This window comes from Podarcis erhardii, assembly GCF_964252035.2.
Source record: "Podarcis erhardii genome assembly, chromosome: 13".
In the NCBI taxonomy this organism is placed as follows: domain Eukaryota; kingdom Metazoa; phylum Chordata; class Lepidosauria; order Squamata; family Lacertidae; genus Podarcis; species Podarcis erhardii.
The window spans coordinates 46,432,270-46,456,799 of record NC_138502.1 but is presented as its reverse complement, the minus strand read 5'-3'; the positions used below and the strand labels follow the sequence as shown (position 1 = coordinate 46,456,799).

Below are 24,530 nucleotides of genomic sequence, written 5' to 3'. Positions count from 1 at the left end.
ATGGATATCACTTTCACTTAGATCCTATGAGCTTCAAAGCCCTGTTTGGGTATTATCCCTTATGCAAGTCATGATCGCATGAGGGGGAAAGCAGGGTCCCACCACACGTTGCTGGTCCCAGATATACATCTCGTCCCCTCGCTGACCATAGATTGGGGGATGGGAGCACGTACATGAAAGGGGGGCTGCTCTGCAATTCCTATTCAGAACCTCTGTGTTCAGGGTACGGTCCTTATGTTTGGAGAGTAGGCTCCCCTCTATAGACATGTCCTCCCCCAGCTGTCAGGAGGTGGAAGGCCAGCAACTAAGCCGTGGTATAGGACCAGCAGAGGCAGCCAGGGTCTCTCCCATACGTGACTGTGAATTGACTGAGCAAACAGGACTCAGCTGTCTCTAGTTACCAGGAATGCCCCGTTTGTTTTCTCGCTCTTTTGCCTTTGTGTGAATTTTTTTGGGTGCCTTTAAAAAAAATAAATGTAACATGCACCCATTCTGAGAGGTTACTTCCATGTATTCCACCCCCTCCATCATATCTCCCCCACCAGATAGTATAATTAGTATAACGTCTACTGTGAGTTCAGTTGTTAAGCATTTTTACATTAAAAGATTAAAAAATTAAATTTAATTTAAAAAGATTCAAATCTCTACTAGGAAACCAAGGATCAGTATAGAAATGCAAATGCGAATCACCGTATTTTTCGCTCTATAATACGCACTTCTCCCCTCCTAAAAAGTAAGGGGAAATGTGTGCGCATCTTATGGAGCGAATGCAGGCTGCAAAGCTATCCCTGAAGCCAGGAGAGCGAGAGGGATCGGTGCGCACTGATCCCTCTTGCTGTTCTGGCTTCAGGGATAGCCGCGCGAAGCCTCTTCAGGGCAGTGGGAGGAATGCTCCCCCTTCCCTGAAGAGGCTTGGTGTGGCTATCCCAGAAGCCGGAACAGCAAGAGGGATCGCTGCTTTTGCTGCGCAGCGATCCCTCTTGCTGTTCTGACTTCGCTCCGCTGGAGAGGTGCTGCGCAGAGAGGGAGAGAATATTTTTTTTCTTGTTCTCCTTCTCTAAAACTTGGTGCATCTTATGGTCGGGTGCATCTTATAGGGTGAAAAATACGGTATGTGGGGTGGGGTTGACTTGGAATTCAAGTGAGTGAGAAGGCTAGTCCTGTGCTTGGTAGTGTGTTGGTGGTTGGAGATTATTCATGAATGGACCAACGAAGGAGAAAGGAGATCAGGCAGCTGTAGGCTGTGAACCCCTCTGGTCCTTCTCTGAGCTTGGGGCTCCCTGCTTGTCCTATTAGTTACCCATCTTAGTAGTACTAACTAGTGAATTAACATCAAATCAGTCAATGCTGGTAAACCATGTGATGCCAAGAATTCTGGATGAACATAGTGAGTGAAAGATTTGTCTCGCTCAGTTGTTCCCAACAAGTATTGTGGTACAATGTTAGCCAAGGCTCTATGGACTGAGAGAAGAGTTGTCACAGTCTACCACAATCCCATCTCCACCACCAGATTTCTGCCCCGAAACCTCTCTGTAGCCGGTGCTGAGCTCTTGAGACAGGATAGACATTCTCTTAGGATGCCATCTGTTCCACTGTGAACACTTTCTGTGTCTGAGCTGATGGAGATGGTTTGAGGGTGCTGTTGGAGGAACTGGTTGATTTGAGGGAACTTCAACATCTATGAAGAGGCTCCCTCTATCAGTATTTCATAGCCTCCATTGCAACCATGGGTCTGTCTCAGATCAGATCATCTGATCTTACACATTTGACAGGTCACATCCTTGATTTGGTGCTTTGTACTAGACAGGAGATGGGACGCGGGTGGTGCTGTGAGTTAAACCACAGAGCCTAGGACTTGCCAATCAGAAGGTTGGCGGTTTGATTCCCCGTGATGGGGAGAGCTCCCATTGCTCGGTCCCTGCTCCTGCCAACCTAGCAGTTTGAAAGCATGTCAATGTGCAAGTAGATAAATAGGCACCACTCTGGCGGGAAGGTAAACGGCATTTCCGTGCGCTGCTCTGGTTCGCCAGAAGCAGCTTAGTCATGCTAGCCACATGACCCGGAAGCTGTATGCCGGCTCCCACGGCCAATAAAGCGAGATGAGCGCCGCAACCCCAGAGTTGGTCACAACTGGACCGAATGGTCAAGGGGTCCCTTTACCTTTACCTTACTTGGACAAGAGGGAGGTGATTTGAGATTTTGACTCAAGAACATAGATATGCTTCATTGGCATGGGCAGATCATCATTTGGTGGTGTATAGCCTCATAGCATCCTCAAAATTCTGCTGGGGATAAGGGACCAATTTCAGTAGTCAGCCCTTAGACTGATGGATCCAAATGGTTTTCAGATGACTCTGGGGGATATTTCTACTGGTGTGGTGTGCAGTTCAGCTGATGTCCTAGTTTGGCCACGATCACCCATACTGTAGCAACACCCAGATTGGATGGCTGTAATGTACCTTGAGAGTGGGAGTGTCTAAGAAAAGTGCTTGGAAATGGCTCTTGGTCCAGAATGCAGGCATCAACCCGGAAACTGAGTAAAACTGGGGCTATGGACATATTACATTACCTTCTACTCTTGAAGGGCTATCAGGGGACAGTTCTCTATGGGAAGTAGTCCTCTGTTTGAAGCACTTTCCAGTCTAAGTCTGGTTTAAAGATAAAGAACTTGAAGACGGGAGAGCAGAAGGGGCCTTGAAATTGTGCATCATGAGTTGGCACCTGGACAACAAACAAAGCAGGTCATTTGGTCACAGTCTTCTCCACTATTATGGGATGCCTTTTACTTCTATTTAAATGACTGTAAGTGTTGTTTTAATTTACATCTAATTTAATTAGCACATATACAATTAATGCAAACCCATGTCCTCCTTTCACCTCCTCTTTGTGACACATTGCCTAATTTTTAGCTGCCCTACTAATACTGGATGGGCAGAAGAGAACACAAGCAAGGCAATGGCGCTAACTCCAAGAATATGCTCTCAACAATTTCAATGGTGAGGTCATTTCATTGTATTTGGGATATGGATCTGTAGTTTGTCCTGGAGTGTCAACACAAGGGGGCTTGTGAAGAAGGCGCAGCAGAGACTGTACTTTTTAAGAATCCTAAGGAAAAACCATCTTCTGCAGAAACTGCTGCTTGCCTTCTATCACTGTGCCATTGAGAGCGTGCTCACTTATGGCTTATGTGTGTGGTATGGAAGCTGTACTACCCAGGACAGGATGGGGTTGTGCAGAGTTGTTAAGGCAGCAGAGAGCATTGTTGGCTGCCCACTCTCCACCTTAGAGCAGATTTATGCCACAAGGTGCCATAGGAAGGCACTGGACATAGTAAAAGATCCATCGCATCCTGGTCACTGTCTCTTCGAGCTCCTGCCGTCGGGACGGAGATACAGGACGATGAAGACAAGAACGAGCCGTCTCAAGAACAGCTTCTTCTCCAGAGCGATCTCGGCCCTGAATGGGAAACCTGGACTTTGAAAGTCATCTAATCTCCCTTGCTGTATTATACTGTATTGTTTTAATTAGTGTTTTTATAGTTGTTCTGATTTTGTGTGGAGTGCCCTACCTGGGTGGATGGAGCAGCCAAGTAATTTTCGTTGTCCCCGAGAGGGGGCAATGACAATAAAGATATTATTATTATTATTATATTATTATTATTATTATTATTATTATTATTATTATTATTATTAGTTAGGTGAAGAACATCAAGGAATCTGGGCTCTCAGCTTCGACTAGGAAAACAGCCAGGTAGCCTCTTCCCAGAGTAGCCCCCATCAGATATTATTTTCCATGGCTTTATGTTCCCCCACCCATGAAACCTTGGTTCCTCCTGACAGTCTTTCTTCCAATTACAGAACCATCTTAATTCACTTCCTTGCTGGTCTGGGGAGAGCAACCAGCCAGGCAAAATTTTGTACCTGCCTGAAGGTGAACAAACTGCCATCTTTACCTAAAGTATTGGATTGTAGCCAATGTTACGTCATACTCACAAGCAGACCCCCCTGAAATTACTATTACAACGGACAACGGACTCATGGAGGCTTACAGATAAAATAAGAACAGCTAAAAACATCAAAGGGCAAAAGCAAATAATTTTTTTAAAAAAAATATTCTCTCCCAATATTTGGGAGATGAACTGTGAAATATTCTCAGAGTCCTGTAGTGATTTTGTGCTCTTTATTGCAGCTTGTAAAACAGTGATTGAATTGCCCCCAAACCTCAGGCTTTTATATACATTATCTACACAATAAGTCCCGTCTGATTGGCTGATTCTGCTTCCATCCTGGAGCCTGATTGGTCTTTTCCTGCAGGCCGATCAGTTGTTGCAATCTACAATCCTACCAGCCTAATAGGCTGATTAACTTCCTCCTGGAGCCTGATTTGCTCTTGGCATCCTGTAGTGATTTCATGATCTTTATTGCAGCTTGTAAAACAGTGATTGAATTGCCCCCAAACTTCAGGCTTTTATATACATTATCTACACAATGAGTCCCGTCTGATTGGCGGATTCAGCTTCCCTCCTGGAGCCTGATTGGTCTTTTCCTGCAGGCCAACCAGTTGTTGCATTCTAGGATCCTACTTGCCTATTGTTCTAGGATCCAAGTTTAGTAAATAACACTACCCATGAAACAGAAGGTCTTCGGTTCCTGGTTTTGATTGAACTTTAATGAGAGCAGAGAACTTCCCACTCTGATTCATCCAATGTTTTCTTCAAATTACAAAGCTACCTGGAGACACATCTACAGTATTTGTGTTGAGTAATTTCAAGCAAATCCTTGTTATGGGCTTGCCCACATTCTCTCACAATTTACTGGGTTCAATAATGACAACAATGAAAACCCCACATTACACCCAGGTTGTGACAAAGCACAATGGGGGCCTACATGCTGCCCAGCTGAACTGAAAGAAACTAACATGCTATTTTGTGAACAAGGAAGAACAGAACAGAACAGAGAATCGTGACATTTTCGCAACTGTGAACTTTGCATTCGAATTCACCGAGCGTTTTGTCGCTTATAAATTAGTCATGACTTTGTAATGGGCAACTCGTGAATTTGTGATGCAAATTCCTCATTATGCCGAAACAGCTTAAATTGACAGAGTTGTTTACCCGAATTAGCGTGGGCCAAAATGGTAAATGAACTTCCATCAAGTGTTGGAGCCAGAGTTCTTTAGAGATATGACGTGTTTTTCCAAGTAAACAAACAATTCAATTTCATATGGAAATTCAAAAACTTGAGATTTGCTTTCAGGGTAGATCTGAGAGGGTTTTTTTTAAAGGGTAGCACCTAGCAAACTGGAATGTTATTGTCAAGGACCTGTGCTCAACATCTGCAGCATAAAAATGCAGCAAATTAGCACCAGTTCCTCTTTAATTTATTATACAGTGGTACCTCGGGTTAAGTACTTAATTCGTTCTGGAGGTCCGTTCTTAACCTGAAACTGTTCTTAACCTGAAGCACCACTTTAGCTAATGGGACCTCCCGCTGCCGCCATGCAGCAAGATGAATTTTAACAGGGAGAAATGTAAAGTATTGCACTTGGGCAAAAAAAATGAGAGGCACAAATACAAGATGGGTGACACCTGGCTTGAGAGCAGTACATGTGAAAAGGATCTAGGAGTCTTGGTTGACCACAAACCTGACATGAGCCAACAGTGTGACGCGGCAGCTAAAAAAGCCAATGCAATTCTGGGCTGCATCGATAGGAGTATAGCATCTAGATCAAGGGAAGTAATAGTGCCACTGTATTCTGCTCTGGTCAGACCTCACCTGGAGTACTGTGTCCAGTTCTGGGCACCTCAGTTCAAGAAGGACACTGACAAACTGGAACGGGTCCAGAGGAGGGCAACCAAAATGGTCAAAGGCCTGGAAACGATGTCATATGAGGAACGGCTAAGGGAGCTGGGCATGTTTAGCCTGGAGAAGAGGAGGTTAAGGGGTGATATGATAGCCATATATCATATATATAAAAGGATGTCACATAGAGGAGGGAGAAAGGTTGTTTCCTGCTGCTCCAGAGAAGCGGACACGGAGCAATGGATCCAAACTACAAGAAAGAAGATTCCACCTAAACATTAGGAAGAACTTCCTGACAGTAAGAGCTGTTCGACAGTGGAATTTGCTGCCAAGGAGTGTGGTGGAGTCTCCTTCTTTGGAGGTCTTTAAGCAGAGGCTTGACAACCATATGTCAGGAGTGCTCTGATGGTGTTTCCTGCTTGGCAGGGGGCTGGACTCGATGGCCCTTGTGGTCTCTTCCAACTCTATGATTCTATGATTCTATTCTGTGATTCTATGTATATTGCCCTTTGTATAGTGGTACCACGAGAAGCGAACAGGATCCATTCTGGAGTCACGTTCGCATCCAGAAGCAAATGTAACTAGCGACGGCACATCTGCGCACACGAGCGTCGCTTTTCGCCGTTTCTGCGCATGCGTGTGACATCATTTTGAGCGTCTGCGCATGCGCGAGCCGCGAAACCCGGAAGTAGTGTGCTCCGTTACCTCAGGGTTGCCGCGGAGCACAACTTGAACGCGCTCAACATGAAGCATATTCAACCCGAGGTATGACTGTACAGTGGTGCCTCGCAAGACGAAATTAACCCGTTCCGTGAGGCTCTTCGTATAGCGGTTTTTTCGTCTTGCGAAGCAAGCCCATTGACAGCTTAGCGGATTAGCGCTATTAGCGGTTTAGCGGCTTTTAGCGGATCAGCTGATAAGCGGCTTAGCGGCTTAGGAAAAGGGGGGGGGAGGGAAAGAAGCCCACAGAAACTCGCAAGACATTTCGTCTTGCGAAGCAAGCCCATAGGGAAATTCATTTTGCAAAGCGCCTCCAAAATGGAAAACCCTTTCGTCTAGCGGGTTTTCCGTCTTGCGAGGCGTTCGTCTTGTGGGGCACCACTGTATTATATGCTGAGCAACATTACTTGGGACAGATCTTAGCAAGCAACGCAGGAAGACTGTAATCTACCTGCTGCACTGACACGATATGTTCACTGCAAAGATTGGATGGCACATGTTCTATCTGCAGGAACATCATCCTGAAGGAGATAATTAAGGGATAATGCTGTGACTTGCTAGGGAGATTCAGAATTTTAAGTTTATGCTTTTAGGGAATTCAGTTTAGGTTTGCATACAATCTCCACACACACACACAAACACACACACACACACACACACACACACACCACACATACCACATACAGTGGTACCTCGGGTTAAGTACTTAACGGTAATTCATTCCGGAGGTCCGTTCTTAACCTGAAGCACCACTTTAGCTAATGGGGCCTCCTGCTGCTGCTGCGCCGCCAGGGCACGATTTCTGTTCTCATCCTGAAGGAAAGTTCTTAACCTGAAGCACTATTTCTGGGTCTGTAACCTGAAGCGTATGTAACCCGAGGTACCACTGTACTTGTTGCTATTTTTGACACAAATAAAGTTTCATTCATTCACACACACTTTCATTAACTTGATACAAATATGTACCGTAGTTCCCTTTGTCTGTTGAAGGTTTGTTTGTTTTATGGTGGTCTGATGAGTAGGTACAAGAAACCCAGTGTGAAAGCATGGCAAATGAAGGGGTGCAGAAAATGGCACCAGTTGTTGAGGACAAGACAACAGAGAAAGGCCATCAGCCTCGTGCCTGGCATATTATCAGCTGCATCTGTCTGTCTTAACGTTATTGGTGATAGAATAATGGACTAGATTGACCTTTAGTCTGAATAAGTAAGGCAGTTGTACAGTGGTGCCTCGCAAGACGAAAATAATCCGTTCCGCGAGTCTCTTTGTCTAGCAGTTTTTTCGTCTTGCAAAGCATCCCTATTAGCGGCTTAGCGGATTAGCCCTATTAGCGGCTTAGCGGCTTAGCGGTTATTAGTGGCTTAGCGGCTATTAGCGGCTTAGCGGCTTAGCAGCTAAGCGGCTATTAGCAGCTTAGCGGCTTAGAAAAGGGGGGGAGGGGAAAAACTCGCAAGACTCGCAAGACATTTTCGTCTTGCGAAGCAAGCCCATAGGGAAATTCGTCTTGCGAAGCGCCTCGAAAAACGGAAAACCCTTTCGTCTAGCGGGTTTTTCGTCTTGCGAGGCATTCGTCTTGCGGGGCACCACTGTACTGCCTCTGCAGTTCAACTTTAACTGGTGGTAATCCACTGGGAAGTTGTCCTGAGTCAGCTCCTTTGAGATGAATGGGAGCTGCACAACAGCATCTACTTGTTTCAAAGGAGAACTTAGTGGCGGCCTCTGTCTATTCTTAGCAACATTTCACATTTGCCCATGAGAACATTTGTGTCCCCATTTCTAAAAACACCGAGTTTTAGGAAAAGAAGGAGATATTCTGATGAGGAGCGGACAAGAAGTGGACACGGAGCAATGGTTCCAAACTACAAGAAAGAAGATTCCACCTAAACATTAGGAAGAACTTCCTGACAGCAAGAGCTGTTCGGCAGTGGAATTTGCTACCAAGGAGTGTGGTAGAGTCTCCTTCTTTGGAGGTCTTTAAGCAGAGGCTTGACAACCATATGTCAGGAGTGCTCTGATGGTGTTTTCTGCTTGGCAGGGGGTTGGACTCGATGGCCCTTGTGGTCTCTTCCAACTCTATGATTCTATGAGGAAGACCAGCAATCGCGGGACTCAAAATACAACCACATGTTAGGCAAGTGGAATTTATGTCAGTAATTTGCAGTTCCACCCCACCCACCCCCAACTAATTGCTCTTTCCTCAGTCACAAACCCCACTCAGTTATTCGTTGCTGGTGGCAGAAGTCAATGCCATAGTCTGGGGTGGATTTCCTCCGAATGTAATCAATTGATGCCCAGCTATGATATGACCACAGGACATTGTCCAGCTTGGCAGAGTTGCACAATATGAAGGAGAACAGCAGGGCTCTTGTTCCTCTGTCAGTGGTGTGGATTACAGTGGTACCTCAGGTTACAAACACTTCGGGTGACAAACACTTCAGGTTACAGACTCCGCTAACCCGGAAGTAATACCTCAGGTTAAGAACTTTACCTCAGGATGAGAACATAAATCGTGTGGCGGCAGCGGGAGGCCCCATTAGCTAAAGTGGTCTTCAGGTTAAGAACAGTTTCTGGTTAAGGACGGACCTCCGGAACGAATTAAGTATGTAACCAGAGGTACCACTAGAGGGTTTTAGTAGGTGCTGCTTTCTTCCTCCACCTGTACTCGACTGTTAGAAGAAAAGGCCCCTTGCTGCCTCCCAGAGGACTCATACAATGCGACTTTGCCAACTAAGGGAACCTGTACGGTTCCAGAAGGGCTATGCAAACTCCAGGTCCCATGGTCCAGTTTCCCCATATAACCACTTCACATTTAGAATCATAGCATCTTAGAGTTGGAAGGAATCCGTAGCTGTCAACTTTTCCTTGTTCTTGCAAGGAATCCTATTCGGAATAAGGGAATTTCCCTTAAAAAAAGGGAACAGTTGAGGGCTATGAAGGGATCTTGAGAGGGTCGTCTAGTTCAACCCCCTGCAAGGCAAGAATCTCAGCTAAAACATCCATGGCAGATGGCCCCCCACCTCTGCTGAAAAACCTCCAAGGAATGCGTGTCCACCATCTCTCTTTTTCTTTTTTTAAAAAAATAATATTTATTCAAATTTTTCAACAAGAAAAAATGATTACAGAAATAATGAAAGAAAGAATACAAAAAATGCAGAACCAAAAAAGAAAAAATAGTAAAGAAAAATAAAAACCGTTAAAAATGAATCCCTCTTTCTCTTATCTTACCACTCATTTACTTATTTTCATGACTTCCTCACACCTCCCTTTTTTGTATTCCATTTAATAATTAGTTCAGCAAATCCATACCCTCTTTGTTTACCCTTAATTTCTTGTCTTCACATATTATAACTTCAAATTTTCCTCTAATATCAATCCATTTTTACATATTCCTTTGGCCTTATTGCTAAAACCACTTCCTTTCATTCCAACATCATTTTAACATTCAATAATTGCGTGTCCACCATCTCTCGTGGGCGTCTGTTCCACTGCCAAACAGCTCTAACCGTCTGAAAGTTTTTCTGAATATTTAGTGAGAATCTCCTTTCTTTCAACTTGAAGCCATTGGTTTGAGTCCTACCCTCCAGAGCAAGAGAAAGCAAGCATGGCCCCTCCTCCATGTGACAGCCCTTAAGATATTTAAAGATGGCTATCATATCGTATCTCATTTTCCTCTCTTCTGGGCTAAACATACCCAGATCCTTCAACCGCTCCTCATAAGTCTTCGTTTCCAGACCCTTGTTCATCTTGGTTGCCCTCCTCTGCACACTTTCCAGCTTGTAAAAAAATAATAATTATAAAAAACCCCTGGGTAAAAACCACCTACCAGATCGCACTGACCACTGCAGCATGCAAGCCCTCAGTAACAAGTTGCCTCTAGACCTGACATCACCTCCAGGTTGCTGGTGATATCTGATGCAAAGGACGTGACCCAATATGCTGAGTTATCACTCTGTGTCTTGCTCCTCCCTTCATCCAAGACAAGACAGCCTGCAGCTCAAGATCTCTGTCTGCGGTGACCAGACCGGTTCAGGGAGGTGCTAGATCTGGAGGGACATGATGGGGAAGAAGCATTTGAGGGATCAAGCATCAAAACATGGCAACTATTCCAACAACACAAACCCCACCCCTCCATTTGTAAACAACAATACAGTGGTACCTTGGTTTTCAACCATAACCCGTTCTGGAAGTCCGTTTGTAAACCCAAACAGGTTGTAGCCCAAGGCGCGCTTTCGCCAATGGGGCCTCCCAAATTTTTTTTGTCCATAATCCAAAAAAAAAAAAATGGGTTGTAATCCAAGAAAATGGGATGCGGGTGGTGCTGTGGTCTAAAGCACTGAGCCTAGGGCTTGCCGATCGGAATGTCGGCGGTTCGAATCCCCACAACAGGGTGAGCTCCCGTTGCTTGGTCCCTGCTCCTGCCAACCTAGCAGTTCGAAAGCACACCAATGTGCAAGTAGATAAATAGGTACTGCTCCAGCGGGAAGGTAAACGCATAGGTGTCAAGCGTCCCTTATTTGGCAGGACAGTCCCTTATCCCAGGGTCATGTCCCGCTGCTGTCCCTTATTGATGATGTCCCTTAAATAAGCTACTAAAGGTAATGGGGCCCTTTCTATGTCCATCTGTCCTTTGTCAACAACAAATTGTTGCTGTTTTTTGTGATGAATAAATGCTATATGGTAATTTATGGACCTAATAGGTATCTAACGCCATTTGCATGCAACAAAATATGTATTTTATCAAAGTAATTGTTGATCCCTTATTTTGGCTGCTGATCCCTTATTTTTGAGGCTGCTGGTCCCTTATTTTCAAATCTGTAAGTTGACAGCTATAGGTAAACGGCGTTTCCGTGCGCTGCTCTGGTTCGCCAGAAGAGGCTTAGTCATGGTGGCCACATAACCCGGAAGCTGTACGCCGGCTCCCTCGGCCAGTAAAGTGAGATGAGCGCTGCAACCCTAGAGTCATTCACGACTGGACTTAACTGTCAGGGGTCCTTTACCTTTACCTTTTAATCGAAAATAAGGTTGCAAACGCACTTCTGGGATTGACGTGTTTGTAATCCAAAACCTATGCAAACCAAGATGTATGCAAACCAAGGTACCACTGTAATCCTGAATAGTAACCAGCTGATGGGCAGCATTGACCACAAAAGCCTAGAACCGCAATGCAAATGTTCAAAGCTTCCGAAATGGAAAAATGCAGGTAACACGCAATATGTGCTCCAGTTTAGTGGCCCGGGTGGGTTACATATCTTCTGAAGTATCAGCCAATGGGATGAATTTTATTTATAAATGACCCATTTGCATGATATTTCTAAGCAGTCCATGAATGATAATATTCAAAAAGCCAAAAGTCCTCTGCTAAAGCAATCGAATAATGCATGATGCAGCCACAAATGCAGAAATACTTTGAAGTGATTTGCCTGTTGACACTGGTGCAGTAAATGCAGACATTACAGCATGATAGGGCAGGAAGATGACAGGCTGTGGCGTGTTGTAACAAGATGTAGGTGTAACATTCATTCCCAGGTTACAAGAAGAACCTATTTGTCCCTTCCAGTTGCCTTCTATACAGAAATTTAGCAGCGGACGTTTTCCTATCGTGGAGATAAAGTGATGAAAAAAACCTTCCCTTTACTTAATTTCTGCACGTTAGAATGCAGAGAAAGTGTGCACAATCCTATGTGTTTCTAAGGATTCTCCTGAGATTGCTTTCTAAACCATTTCTAAAATTGAACCCTTCTTACTTAATTGTGCAAAACGATATTCACAGAAGACAGCGACAGCTGTGTTCGGCACTGGCGCCTCAATACAGAATGAGTTCTCAAAAGGAACCTAGAGTGTAATTAATCTGTGGAACTCATTACAACATGATATTTTAAGGCAATGATTAAGCAAGATTCAGAGAAGGAAAAGAACTGGGAGACTTGACAAATGCCCGCAGGGGAATTATGATTAATGCTACCAAGCCCTTTGGGAAGGGATTATGCTTGACAATAGAAATCAGAGTAATAGCTATGCATTAGGATTACAGATGAGGTTCCTGTTGTGGTCAGACCACATGTATGAACTCGGAAGACTTTGCAGCCTAGCACAAAAAATGACTGGATTCTGTGGTGAAGCTCATCAATGGATCTCTATGCCTTAAAGCCACTTCCGACCTCGGGAGGAGGTGGTGTTGCGGGCTTCACGCTTCCAGACCAGGGGAATCCTCGGGCCGCGTCATCAGCTGGCTCAGGGGGTGTGGCTTGCCTCACTTAAGGCAAGTGTGGCCTGAGATCTCCCTCTTTGGCCGCTCAGCTTCTTAGGTTTCCCACCCACCCGCCCTTCAAGGTTCCCCTTCTGACCTTGCTATGGACCTCGGTTGGTCACCGTTAAGGGGCCTGGTAGGATTTTTTTTCCACTTGGCAAATTGACACCGGTTTTTTGCCTACCTCGTAGCAAATCGTCACAACTTCTTTGGTTTGGGTGGTTAGGCATTGGTCAGGGTATTGTTATGTAGATGAATGGGGGGAGGAGCACCATCACCTCCCCCGGTTTACTGAAGGGTAGTCTGGTAAAGGATTCCGGGGGGCGTGGCCCCGCCCGAAGCCTATGGAGGTCAGGGCCTAAAGCGTGCCCCCAAGCGGTGTCCCTGGGGGAGTCCCTAGTTGATGTGCATCAGCAGGGCTCCCCCTGCTGGTTTTAACCCTTCCCGGTCTTCAAGCAAACAGGTTGAAGCCGGATAGTTGGATAGGACCAATGCCTAAGCCAATACCACTCTTTACCTGTGACCAATAAAGTTGTGGCCATTTTTAGCCCATTAAGCTAAAATAATTGTGTCACGTGTCATTATTCCTACTGGTGGGGGGCGGGAACTCGCCACACAAACAGCAGTGACATAAAGAAATTTAAATGGTGGTACAAGTGCCCTGTAGCACTTTCACATGATTATGCCATTCTAGATTGACCTAAGAAGGCCCATTTTGTCGAGTATCCTGTTCCCTCAGTGGCCTTTCCCCCCCTTCAGTGCCTAACCACACAATTCTGGGCTAGGGATGCCATATATTTGCGGAATTGACGTCTGGTGGAAATTTCCAAAAACAACTTTCGGGGTGTCCTGGTTTTTGAAATACAGTGGTATTTGCCTCGCAAGACGGAAAACCCGCTAGACGAAAGGGTTTTCCGTTTTGGAGGGGCTTCGCAAAACGAATTTCCTATGGACTTGCTTCGCAAGACGAAAATGTCTTGCGAGTTCCTGCGGGGTTTTTTTCCTCCCCCCCCCCTTTTCTAAGCCGCTAAGCCGCTTAACAGCTGATCCGCCAAGCCGCTTATCAGCTGATCCACTAAGCCACTTATCAGCTGATCCGCTAAGCCGCTAACAGCGCTAATCCGCTAATCCGCTAATGGGCTTGCTTCGCAAGACGAAAAAAACGCAAGACGAAGAGACTCGTGGAACGGATTCTTTTCGTCTTGCGAGGCACCACTGTATGGCAACCCTAAATTCCGCAATTTCTTCTTTGCCTTCCTTCTGTACCTGAATAACTTCTCTTGATTCTCCCTCCTTTAGATTACTGCATGCTGAGTCCAGCTCTGGCACTCCTGATTTTACTTTTTTTTTTACCATTTTGTTCATTCAATCTTGGCTACTAGGCCACTCTTTCCCTGAGGTAATGTTACAGTTGTCCCAGACAGGCTAAAAGGGCTTTACTGAGACATGGCCTGGGAGTGGAACATTTTAATTATTATTATTTTTCTAAGATGGCAAAAAATACGGAAGCCCAACCTTAACTTGCAAACTTCTTTGCTTCTTATTATGTGAACAGATTGCCTTTCACATAATAGTTTCTCACAATTTGGACCAAAGTATTAATTTAACTTATGTGACCTAAGTCAAAGCAGAAAATTATCTCCCTATTTGAGATCCCAGATTTATATGTAGTTGCACTGATATAAAGAACTTCAAACAATACATTTAAAAGGCTCTAGGGAAATTATGGCATATCTGTCTTAGCTCCAAAGTGGTTTGTTTAGAAAGGAAGGAAGGAACGCCGGACCAACACAGAAAATGTTTAAATAGGCTAATAATATCTATAGCGAAAGATACCATTCTCCAGATCTTGAATCTGGGGAAGCAATTCAGCCTGAGAGTTTTCCAACCACATTTTAAAAAGCTTTTCCCAGGATGTTGTCTTAGCCCCTTATTGGACTATTTCATGGTCAAATTCTTAATTCTATTATTATTCCCATGTCAGGCAAGCCCCAAACGTACAGATATTGCCCAGTCTCTCTATTAATGACCACTCCCCACTTCAAATGGGGGTGTGTGCTTTTTGCGTGGTCACACGCAGCCCCCAGGCCCTACACAATCTCCGGCAAGTCAGACTGGCTTTGCCTCCGCAAGCTGAATACCTGGAGGTTCCCGCCTAACCTCGGATAGTCAACCAATCCCAGCTGGGGAGGTGTAGCCAGGGGAGTTGCCCAGGTAGGGTTAGGGCCGCCCTGCACACACAATAGAGGGTGGAACTTACCTAGGAGTCCTCAGTCGGCTCCAAAGCTTCTCCCACTCTGCCCTCCCTCAGTCTATGCCTTCCTTTTGCAGGTTAACCTCTTCTTTACAGGTATGGGGATGCTGCTACGGTCATTGATGGTTGCTGGTTGAAGTTGTGGCCAATTTTAATCCCATAACACGTTGTCATGAGTCATCATTCCTCCTGGGGGTCGCCTGGGGTCAGGGGTCTCTGCCTGGCCACGCAAATGCCATCCTTAAAAGCCTTACCAAAAATAATATTTGCCCATAATTCAGAAGACAGGTTATATTCACACAAAAACAGAAGACAGCCATCCCAGAAAAACAGATAGCAGATAATATTTGCAGTACACTTTGTGTTAAAAGGGAAGCGGGTGGTGCTGTGGGTTAAACCACAGAGCCTAGGACTTGCCAATCAGAAGGTCGGTGGTTTGAATCCCCGCGATGGTTCCTGCTCCTGCCAACCTAGCAGTTCGAAAGAACGCCAAAGTGCAAGTAGATAAATAGGTACCATACCGGCGGGAAGGTAAACGGCGTTTCCGTGCGCTGCTCTGGTTTTGCCAGAAGCGGCTCAGTCATGCTGGCCACATGACCCGGAAGCTGTATGCTGGCTCCCTCGGCCACTAAAGCGAGATGAGTGCAGCAACCCCAGTGTCGTTTGCAACTGGACTTAACTGTCAGGGGTCCTTTACCTTTACCTTTTAATCGAAAAAAAGGTTGCAAACGGGACACGCACTTCCGGGTTTGATGTGTTTGTAATTCAAAACGTATGCAAACCAAGATGTATGCAAACCAAGGTACCACTGTAATCCTGAATAGTAACCAGCTGATGGGCCGCAACCCCAGAGTCGGCCATGACTGGACCTAATGGTCAGGGGTCCCTTTACCCTTTACCTTCATGGTAAAAATGATCCTCTTAGCAAACTTGTCCATCAACCATTTGCTGAAGCATTGCGACAATGGACCAGAGGCTATCAAAGCCCTACACACATAGCCAAGAGCTCTAAAGAAGACTTGGCTTCAGTTCCCTTTTGCAACTTTCATGAAGCTGGTATCTTCAAGGTCTTCTGGTCTACAAGGCCTATTACCTCCAGCCAACAAGGCCAATTGTCAGGGATGATGGAAGGTAGAGTCTAGCAACATCTTGGGGGGTGGAGAGACAGGTTCACCACCCCTGGCTTAAATCAACATTGTTAATATCAACATTTCCAAATCTTAACCACCCCTTATTCTAACATAGGAAAAGCAGGTCCATGCCATTTCTTTGTAATCAGATTTCTTTTTTTCGCAGCCACTAGCAGATTCCAAATGAACTAATAATGGACCTGTTTAACCTGTCCGTCAACAACCTTGGATGCTCCCCATTTTTATAAATGAAAATTATGGCATCATTCCATGCATCATGCAATTCGGAGTACATTAAGCATACATTTAATACGCTCATGAATGACACCAGTAAAGGTCTTAAATCACTCAGCAGGGAAGTTATCAAATGTTGAGATTATGTTCTATTTAAAGTTTATATGATGTGTGCCAATAGGAGCTTTAAAAAGTCCATAACTCTTCCTTCTTCAGGTTGGGCTCACGTCATTGCTTATAAAAAGCAACAAGATGTCTTTATTGCTAGTTTCTAAGGATATATACATGGAATTGAACTTCCTCTTTGTTCCCCTGCAAACTTGCAAGTAAACATACCCCCTCTGGTGCTGCTTCTGAAGTACTATTCTCATACTCTGTTTGGCCAAGACTGTTCTAGTTTCCCAAGTCTTGTCACAACGAAATCACTGTTTGAGCCATGTCCCAGCCTCTCATTATAATGCCTAAAAATTAAAGTTGCCAACCGCCGATCTCTTCTAACTTCTTACAGCAGCCTTCAGTTGTTCAGCAACAACAACACGGCCATAGAACTCCCAACTCAAAGGAACTTCTTCTGTTACCTAAAGGTAAAGGTAAAGGGACCCCTGACCATTAGGTCCAGTAGTGACCGACTCTGGGGTTACGGTGCTCATCTCGCTTTATTGGCCGAGCGAGCCGGCGTACAGCTTCCGGGTCATGTGGCCAGCATGACTAAGCCGCTTCTGGTGAACCAGAGCAGCACACAGAAACGCCGTTTACCTTCCCGCCAGAGTGGTACCTATTTATCTACTTGCACTTTAACGTGCATTCAGACTGCTAGGTTGGCAGGAGCAGGGACCGAGCAACGGGAGCTCAACCCCTTTGTGGGGATTCGAACCGCCGACCTTCTGATTGACAAGTCCTAGGCTCTGTGGTTTCACCCACAGCGCCACCCATGTCCCTATGTCATTATAATGCCCATGTCATTATAATGCCTAAAAATTAAAGTTGCCAGCCGCTGATCTCTTCTAACATCGGCAGCCTTCAGTTGTTCAGCAACGACAACCCTGCCATGGAACTCCCAACTCAAAGGAACTTCTCCTGTTGCCTACTTGGTTATTATTTAGTTGACAGGATGAGGCATCCTTAGTCATAGCACACTAATGCCAGCATATAAACTCTGGACTAGTGTCCTTCTCTTGAGAGTTTCCGTTGGTGCAAATAGATGCTTCCCCTCTGGAGGGTGGGGAGCAATTATCAGCAGGAGAGGAAAGAGTTAAGCCCCCTCCCTGCATGCCATGGTCCCAATCCAGCTCATGGCTACTGCGGTTAAAGGGAGGGGGGAACATCCTTTAAATGCATCTGTGCATTTCATATCGCAAAGCCAGAGAGCATTGCTGAAAAAGATCTCCTGGGGTTCAGTTTGGGTGTACTGCATAACTTCCCGCCCTCCCCCCCCATTATGTACTGAAGTTCTCACCCTGGGCCAGCAGGGGGATACTGGAGATAGTTTTCACTCAGGTCCACATATGCAAATAAGGGATTGAAAGTGACGTTCAGTGATTGGATAGTTACAGAAAGTGATTACTGTTGCTTTGTAGTTGAGCTCTATATAAGCAGGTTGGCTGAACCCTTCAGTTCAGTTCTGGCCTGTGAATAAACAAAAGCTGTCTGAAGAATCGCTGTGTTGCCTAATATGTTCACCCACAACTTAACACCCCCCCTCAAAATCAAATACTAAGTTATGCAAAATAGAGAAAGGTGAAAATAAATTACGCAAACTTGGTTGGCGCAATTTACATAGGTTGCAGCGGATGCCTTTTCTGGGCATGAAACGGGAGGCAAAATACTGAAATGCATCATGCTGAAGTTTGGAAAGGCTGAGCTCTGGAAGTATGATCTCAGAAGACCTGCTCTGTTTGAATCCTTGCCCTAGTTGACCAGTCAAATACTGCCAGCCATCCCATGAAGCTGCCAGCAGATTTATTTAAATTACAAGAGCGGGCAGCAGATTTATTTAATTACAAGAGCAAGAGGAGAAGCAAGGGCCGCTTACATTCTCATCCTTCAGCACTCAGGGAGCAAATCTAGTAGCAAAGCAGAGCTTTTTCTGCTGTGACCAGAATAAAAACATGCAGGTTCCAGTGGCAAAGGCCTACCTGCCTAGCAGGTAGGGACAGCAGGACATATAACCTATATTGGCTCCCAGTGCATTTCCGAGCACAATTCAAAGTGTTGGTGCTGACATTTAAAGCCCTAAACGGCCTCAGTCCAGTAGACCTGAAGGAGCGTCTCCACCCCCATCGTTCTGCCCGGACACTGAGGTCCAGCGCCGAGGGCCTTCTGTCAGTTCCCTCACTGCGAGAAGCCAAGTTACAGGGAACCAGGCAGAGGGCCTTCTCGGTAGTGGTGCCCTCCCTGTGGAACACCCTCCCAACAGATGTCAAAGAGAACAACAACTACCAGACTTTTAGAAGACATATTACAGTATTTTAATTTATTTTTTTTAAGCCGCCCAGAGTGGCTGGGGAAGCCCAGCCAGATGGGTGGGGTATAAATAAATTATTATTAATTATTATTATTATTATTATTATTAGGAAGACCCAGGTTCAAAACCTTACGCAGCCATGAAGTCCACACTGGGTCAGTCACCCAGTTTAAGTCAGGAGAAGAACATGGAGGCAGGAAACTCTGTATGCTTCACAGGGGAAGGGAAGAATGGAAAGATTGCAAAATAAATAATTCATTGCTGCTTTTTAAACCCAATTTAATTATTTCATAACATCAGCTAATTTGTGTTTTTTGTGTGCTTGGAATTAGCACGCGTATCAAATCTGTATCTTATGTGTTGTTCTCATGGTGTTAAAGCATGAACAATACTTGACCAAAATTTGAGGGGTCTAATAATAATAATAATAATAATAATAATAATAATAATAATAATAATAATTTATTATTTATACCCCACCCATCTAGCTGAGATTCCCCAGCCACTCTGGGCAGCTCTCAATCGAGTGTTAAAAACAATACAGATGATTGGATCCTTTTTGACCAATTGCACACTCGGCCTTAAGAGTGATGCAACTTAATTCCCATTGTTCTTTTACCCATACACTGAAGTAAACTCCTACTTTGCTACCCTGAACCTGCTTGTCTCAGCTGTCCCCGATGCTCTTTGACTTTTGCACTGTTTTCCAGGTACTCTCTGAAATGCAAACATGGGCATTTCAGAATGGAAGAAACAGAAGGTTTGAAATTGCCTTGTTACAACCCGGAGATCCTGCCTCCGCCAAAGGGATGCACAGGCAACCTTGTGCTCACCCACCCACCCACCCCCAAATCAGCTGCATTGCTCAGGCTTGAAACCTTCTCCACCGGCTACTTTGCCTCTTCCCCCACCCCAGGATAAAAAGGCTTTGCTTGGAGAAGGTAGACAGAGCAGATGTCCGAGGTCTCCAACAGTGATAGGAGAGAGTTGGCTGGACCTCTCCTGTACCACGAAATGATGTTGAAACATCTTGTTGAAGCAGATGCCTGCCCTGGTCTCTCCTACTATCATGGGAGGCCTCCATGGTCTGCTACCTCATTCCTTGGAGACCTCAGAAGGGGCAGCTGAGGCAGAAGCAGAAACCTTAAACAAGTTGGAGTTCTTGTTATTAAATATACCAAGAAAAAAGCACACCAAGAACACAGACCAGTGTAAGTTTCAATGGTGGGAGTGGTCCCTACTCGCAAATCAATAGTCAGTAGTAACAAAAACTAATCCATTCAGACTCATAAAGATATGTATAACACAATGTAACGAATTATTGTGTTATACATATCTTCAGTGGCGTAGCGTGGGGGGTGCAGGGGGGGCCGGCCGCACCAGGCCCAACATCTGGGGGTTAGGGGTACGGTTAGGGGGTGCAAATCCACGGGTTAGGGGGCGCAAATTACTTGCCTTGCCCCGGGTGCTGACAACCCACGCTACGCCACTGCATATCTTTACGAGTTTGAATTTGTAATCTCTGTTAGAGTTTGTAATCCCTATTTGAGTTTTTAATCCTTGTCAGAATACATACTTTTGAATGGATTAGTTTTTGTTACTATTGACTACTGATTTGCGAGTAGGGACCACTCCCACTATTGAAATATACAATGGCCTGAGTTCTTGGTGTGCTTTTTTCTTGGTATAAGCAGAAACATGGCAGGAGGAGGTCTGCTTGAGATGCCCCCCCCCAGATTTCTACATGGAGGGATTTGAGCAGGGGTTCTGCAGTAGCTGAGCATTCTTGCACTAAAGACTCACCCCATCCCAGTGGCATAGCTACTCACTTGGGTGCCCGGGGCAGCGTGCGTGCCCTGCAGCCAGGGGCTGGGCGAGCCAAGACTGGGTGTGCTGCGTGGAGCCTCTCCTCAGCTTCCCCCTCAGCTGTAAAGCAGCTGAGGTAGTGGGCAGACGCAAGCCCCACGCTGCTCAAAAAAGCACCGCGGAGCTCGCAGACAGTCCGCTGCTGCACCCCCCTCAGGAGAGACGTGGGGCTCAGGCACGCTGCGGTGCCCCCCGCCTCACCTAGCTACCAGTGGTGTAGGAAGGGTCTGTGGTGGGTGCAGGAGTTATATATATGAATAAAATGTGGTGAGAGGCCAATTTTTATTTATTTATGATAAAAACACATATTTTTGCCATTTTGTCACCCCCTCAGTTATGACACTCAGGGTGACCCGCACCCATCGCACCCCCCCTTCCTACGCCCCATCCCTACCCATGCCTTCAAAATGTTCAGACGCACAGGGCACACACCCTCCAACTGCTTTTGGAGCATTTAAAGGAGCAGGACAGGTTTTGATCTGGGCATGTTTGCTAGAGAGACGAAGAGGAGGAGGAGGAAGAGGGGAAAGAGTTTGGATTTGATATCCCACTTTATCACTACCCGAAGGAGTCTCAAAGCGGCTAACATTCTCCTTTCCCTTCCTCCCCCACAACACTCTGTGAGGTGAGTGGGGCTGAGAGACTTCAGAGAAGTGTGACTGGCCCAAGGTTACCCAGCAGCTGCATGTGGAGGAGCGGGGAAGCGAACCCGGTTCCCCATATTACGAGTCTCCCGCTCTTAACCACTACACCACACTGGCTTATCCGCACTGTGCTGGTCCCGGGGGAAGGTACCGTGGGTGTAAGCAGAGTCCACACGAAGAGGGGCGAGGTCCAAGACGGGGAGCCGGGCGGGGAACAGGTACGCTGGAACAGGAGGCCGAGCTGGGAACTGGAACACCGGATAGTCAGGAACAGGAGGCCAAGCAGGGATCAGGAACACAGGAAGGTCCAAAGCCAACAACGACGTTGCTCCCGCAACCTGGGGCCAGGCTGACTGGGCTTTTATCCTCTTCTAAGGCCGGGGGCGGTCCCGGCCCCCAGGAGCCCCGCCTCCTCTGGCCTTAAGGCGAGCACTCCTCCTGGGGGCAACCAGTTCCCTTCGCCTCTCTGCCCTAAGCCTCTGCAGATCAGGAGAGGCCGAAGGGTTACTGGGCCCTGGAGGAGGCTCACCTGTGGCCACTGAGTCGTCAAGCCCCTCTGGGGCCAGAAGGGCTTCACCTGGGGCCAGCTCCTGATGCTCTGTCACAGGTGCAGGCTCTTCAGCATCTAGGCCTTGCCCCAGTTCAGCCGGCCCTGGAGGCGGGGACTCCTGTGCAGGCTGGGATTCCTCTGGTTCATCCTCTGAATCGGAATCCCAGGCCATCACACCATCCCCCCTCCCAGGCCCCCCCCTCAACCGAGGGTCCGGACCCGGCTTGCCGGGGTACGTCGCATGGAACTCTCGGAGGCAGGCAGGTGCGTGGACGTTGGCCGCTGGTTCCCAGGAACGGTCCTCCGGTCCATACCCCTTCCAGTCAATGAGATACTGCAGCTTTCCCCTGCGGTATCGGGAGTCCAGGATGCGTTCCACCTCATACTCAGGCTCTCCTTGAACCAACACTGGCTGCGGACGGGGACGGTTCGGGTGGAACTCGTCGGGTGGGGCCACCGGACTCAGCAGGGACCTGTGGAAGACCGGGTGAACCTTCAGGGTTGCGGGTAACCGGAGACGGAATGCTACAGGAGAGACTTGGTCCACGATAGGGAACGGGCCGGTGAAGCGGGCGTCCAACTTCCGCGAAGGTCGAGAGGGGTGGAGGTGGCGAGTGGAGAGCCAAACCAGGTCACCGACGCGAAGTTCCGGCCCCACCTGGCGGTGGCGGTCGGCCTGGGCTTTGTACGCTTCCTTGGCCTGGTGCAGTTGCTCCACCAAAAGCTGTTGCTGGGACTGGAGCTCTTGAAGCCACTCCGTCACCGCCGGGACCGCGGATGCCGGCAGCACATCTGGAAACAGCCGTGGATGATAACCGTAACTGGCCTGGAACGGGGTCTGCTGGGTGGATGCATTCACCGCGTTGTTGTAGGCGAACTCCGCCAATGCCAGGTGGTCGACCCAGTCATCCTGCTGGTAGCTGCAGTAACACCGGAGGTACTGCTCCAGCACCGCGTTCGCCCGTTCCGTCTGGCCATCGGTCTGTGGGTGGTAGGCTGACGAGAGGCAGACCTCTGTCCCGAGGGTCTGGTGTAATGCTCGCCAGAACCGGGATGTGAACTGAACGCCCCGGTCGGACACCACGCGCTCTGGTAGGCCATGCAGGCGGAAGACATGCTGAAGGTACAGCTGAGCGGTTTCCTTGGCTGTGGGTACAGATGGGCAGGGGGTGCAGTGCACCATCTTGGTGAAATGGTCGGAGAACACTAGAAGGCAGGTACAGCCACGAGACGGGGGTAAGTCCACTACAAAGTCCAACGAAACCGTGTGCCAAGGGCGCGGTGGAACTGGCAATGGCTGAAGTAGGCCGGGGGGTCGCCCGGTAGGACCCTTGGCGCGCCGGCAGACATCACAACCAGCAACGTAGCGAGCCACGTCGGCCTTCAGGCGGGGCCACCAAAACTCACGACTGACCAGATGGGTGGTCCGATACCGTCCAAAGTGCCCCGCTGCTGGGGCATCATGGGCCATCCGGAGAACCTCCAGCCGCAGTGGCCCTGGCGGGATGTACAGACGGCCGTGGTGCAGCAGAAGGCCCTGATGCAGGACCAGCCCCGGATACTGTGGGCTGGACCCTTCAGCCAGCTCCCGGAGTCGTTCCTGGGCCCAAGCGTCGACCCGCTGCTGTTCCCGCACCCGAGCCTGCAGTGGTTCCGCCTCCTGGGTGGCCAGGAACGTAGCTGGAGGTAGGATCGTGGTGGGTTCTGCTTGCTGTACCGTGTCTGCGTTGTCTTCAGGTTTCCGGGACAGGGCATCTGCCTTCTGGTTCTGAGAGCTAGGGATATAGCGGATCCGGAACTGGAACCGGGAAAAGAACAACGCCCACCGGATCTGTCTTTGGTTCAGCTTGCGGGTGGTCTGGAGGTACTCCAGATTCCGGTGGTCGGTTCTCACCTCCACCGGATGTCGTGCCCCCTCAAGATGGTGGCGCCAGACCTCAAAGGCCACCTTGATGGCCAGTAGTTCCCGCTCCCACACAGTATAGTTACGCTCCGCTGGTAGGAGCTGGCGGGAATAGAAGGCACAGGGCAAGAGTGGCGCTTCAGGTCCATTCTGTTGAGACAAGACGGCACCGAGAGCCGTACTGGAGGCGTCGGTCTCCACCACAAAGGGTCGAGAGGGGTCAGGATGTTGTAAGATCGGCGCCCTCTGGAAACAGGCCTTCAACCCCTGGAACGCCTCCTCTGCCTCCTCGTCCCAGGAAAACGGCGTCTTTGGGCGCAGTAGCCGGGTCAACGGGATGGTGCGATGAGCATAATCTGCGATGAAGGTCCGGTAGTAGTTGGCGAACCCCAGGAAACGCTGTAGGTCCTTGCGGTTCCGGGGTGCCGCCCATTCTCGAACCGCTGCCACCTTCCCAGGGTCCATCTGCACCCCATCTGGAGAGAGCCGGTGACCAAGGAAGTCCACAGTCCGCTGATGGAACTCGCACTTGCTGAGCTTTGCGTACAAACGGTGCTCACGCAAGCGCTGCAGCACGGTCCGGACATGTCCCTCATGGCGAGCCGGGTCACGGGAGTAAACCAGTATGTCATCCAAGTACACCACCACGTACTTGTCTAACAAATCCTGGAACACGTGGTTGATGTAGCGTTGGAACACAGCAGGCGCGTTGCATAA

General features: G+C 47.7%; 1 protein-coding gene across 3 annotated transcripts in view; it reads right to left on the bottom strand.

The window, feature by feature from the left end:
• Positions 1-24,530, bottom strand: part of LOC309327186 (transmembrane protease serine 11A-like) — a 73,917-nt gene that overhangs the window by 32,763 nt on the left and 16,624 nt on the right. Inside the window, exons 2-3 of one of the 3 annotated variants that reach the window (XM_081836343.1) lie at positions 10,345-10,564; positions 2,570-2,721 (exon numbers count right to left, since the gene is read on the bottom strand). The gene's annotated coding sequence lies outside the window, so the exon portion shown is untranslated. The remainder of the gene's footprint in view (positions 1-2,569; positions 2,722-10,344; positions 10,565-24,530) is intronic. The other 2 variants (XM_081836344.1, XM_081836345.1) reach the window with 2 other exon arrangements.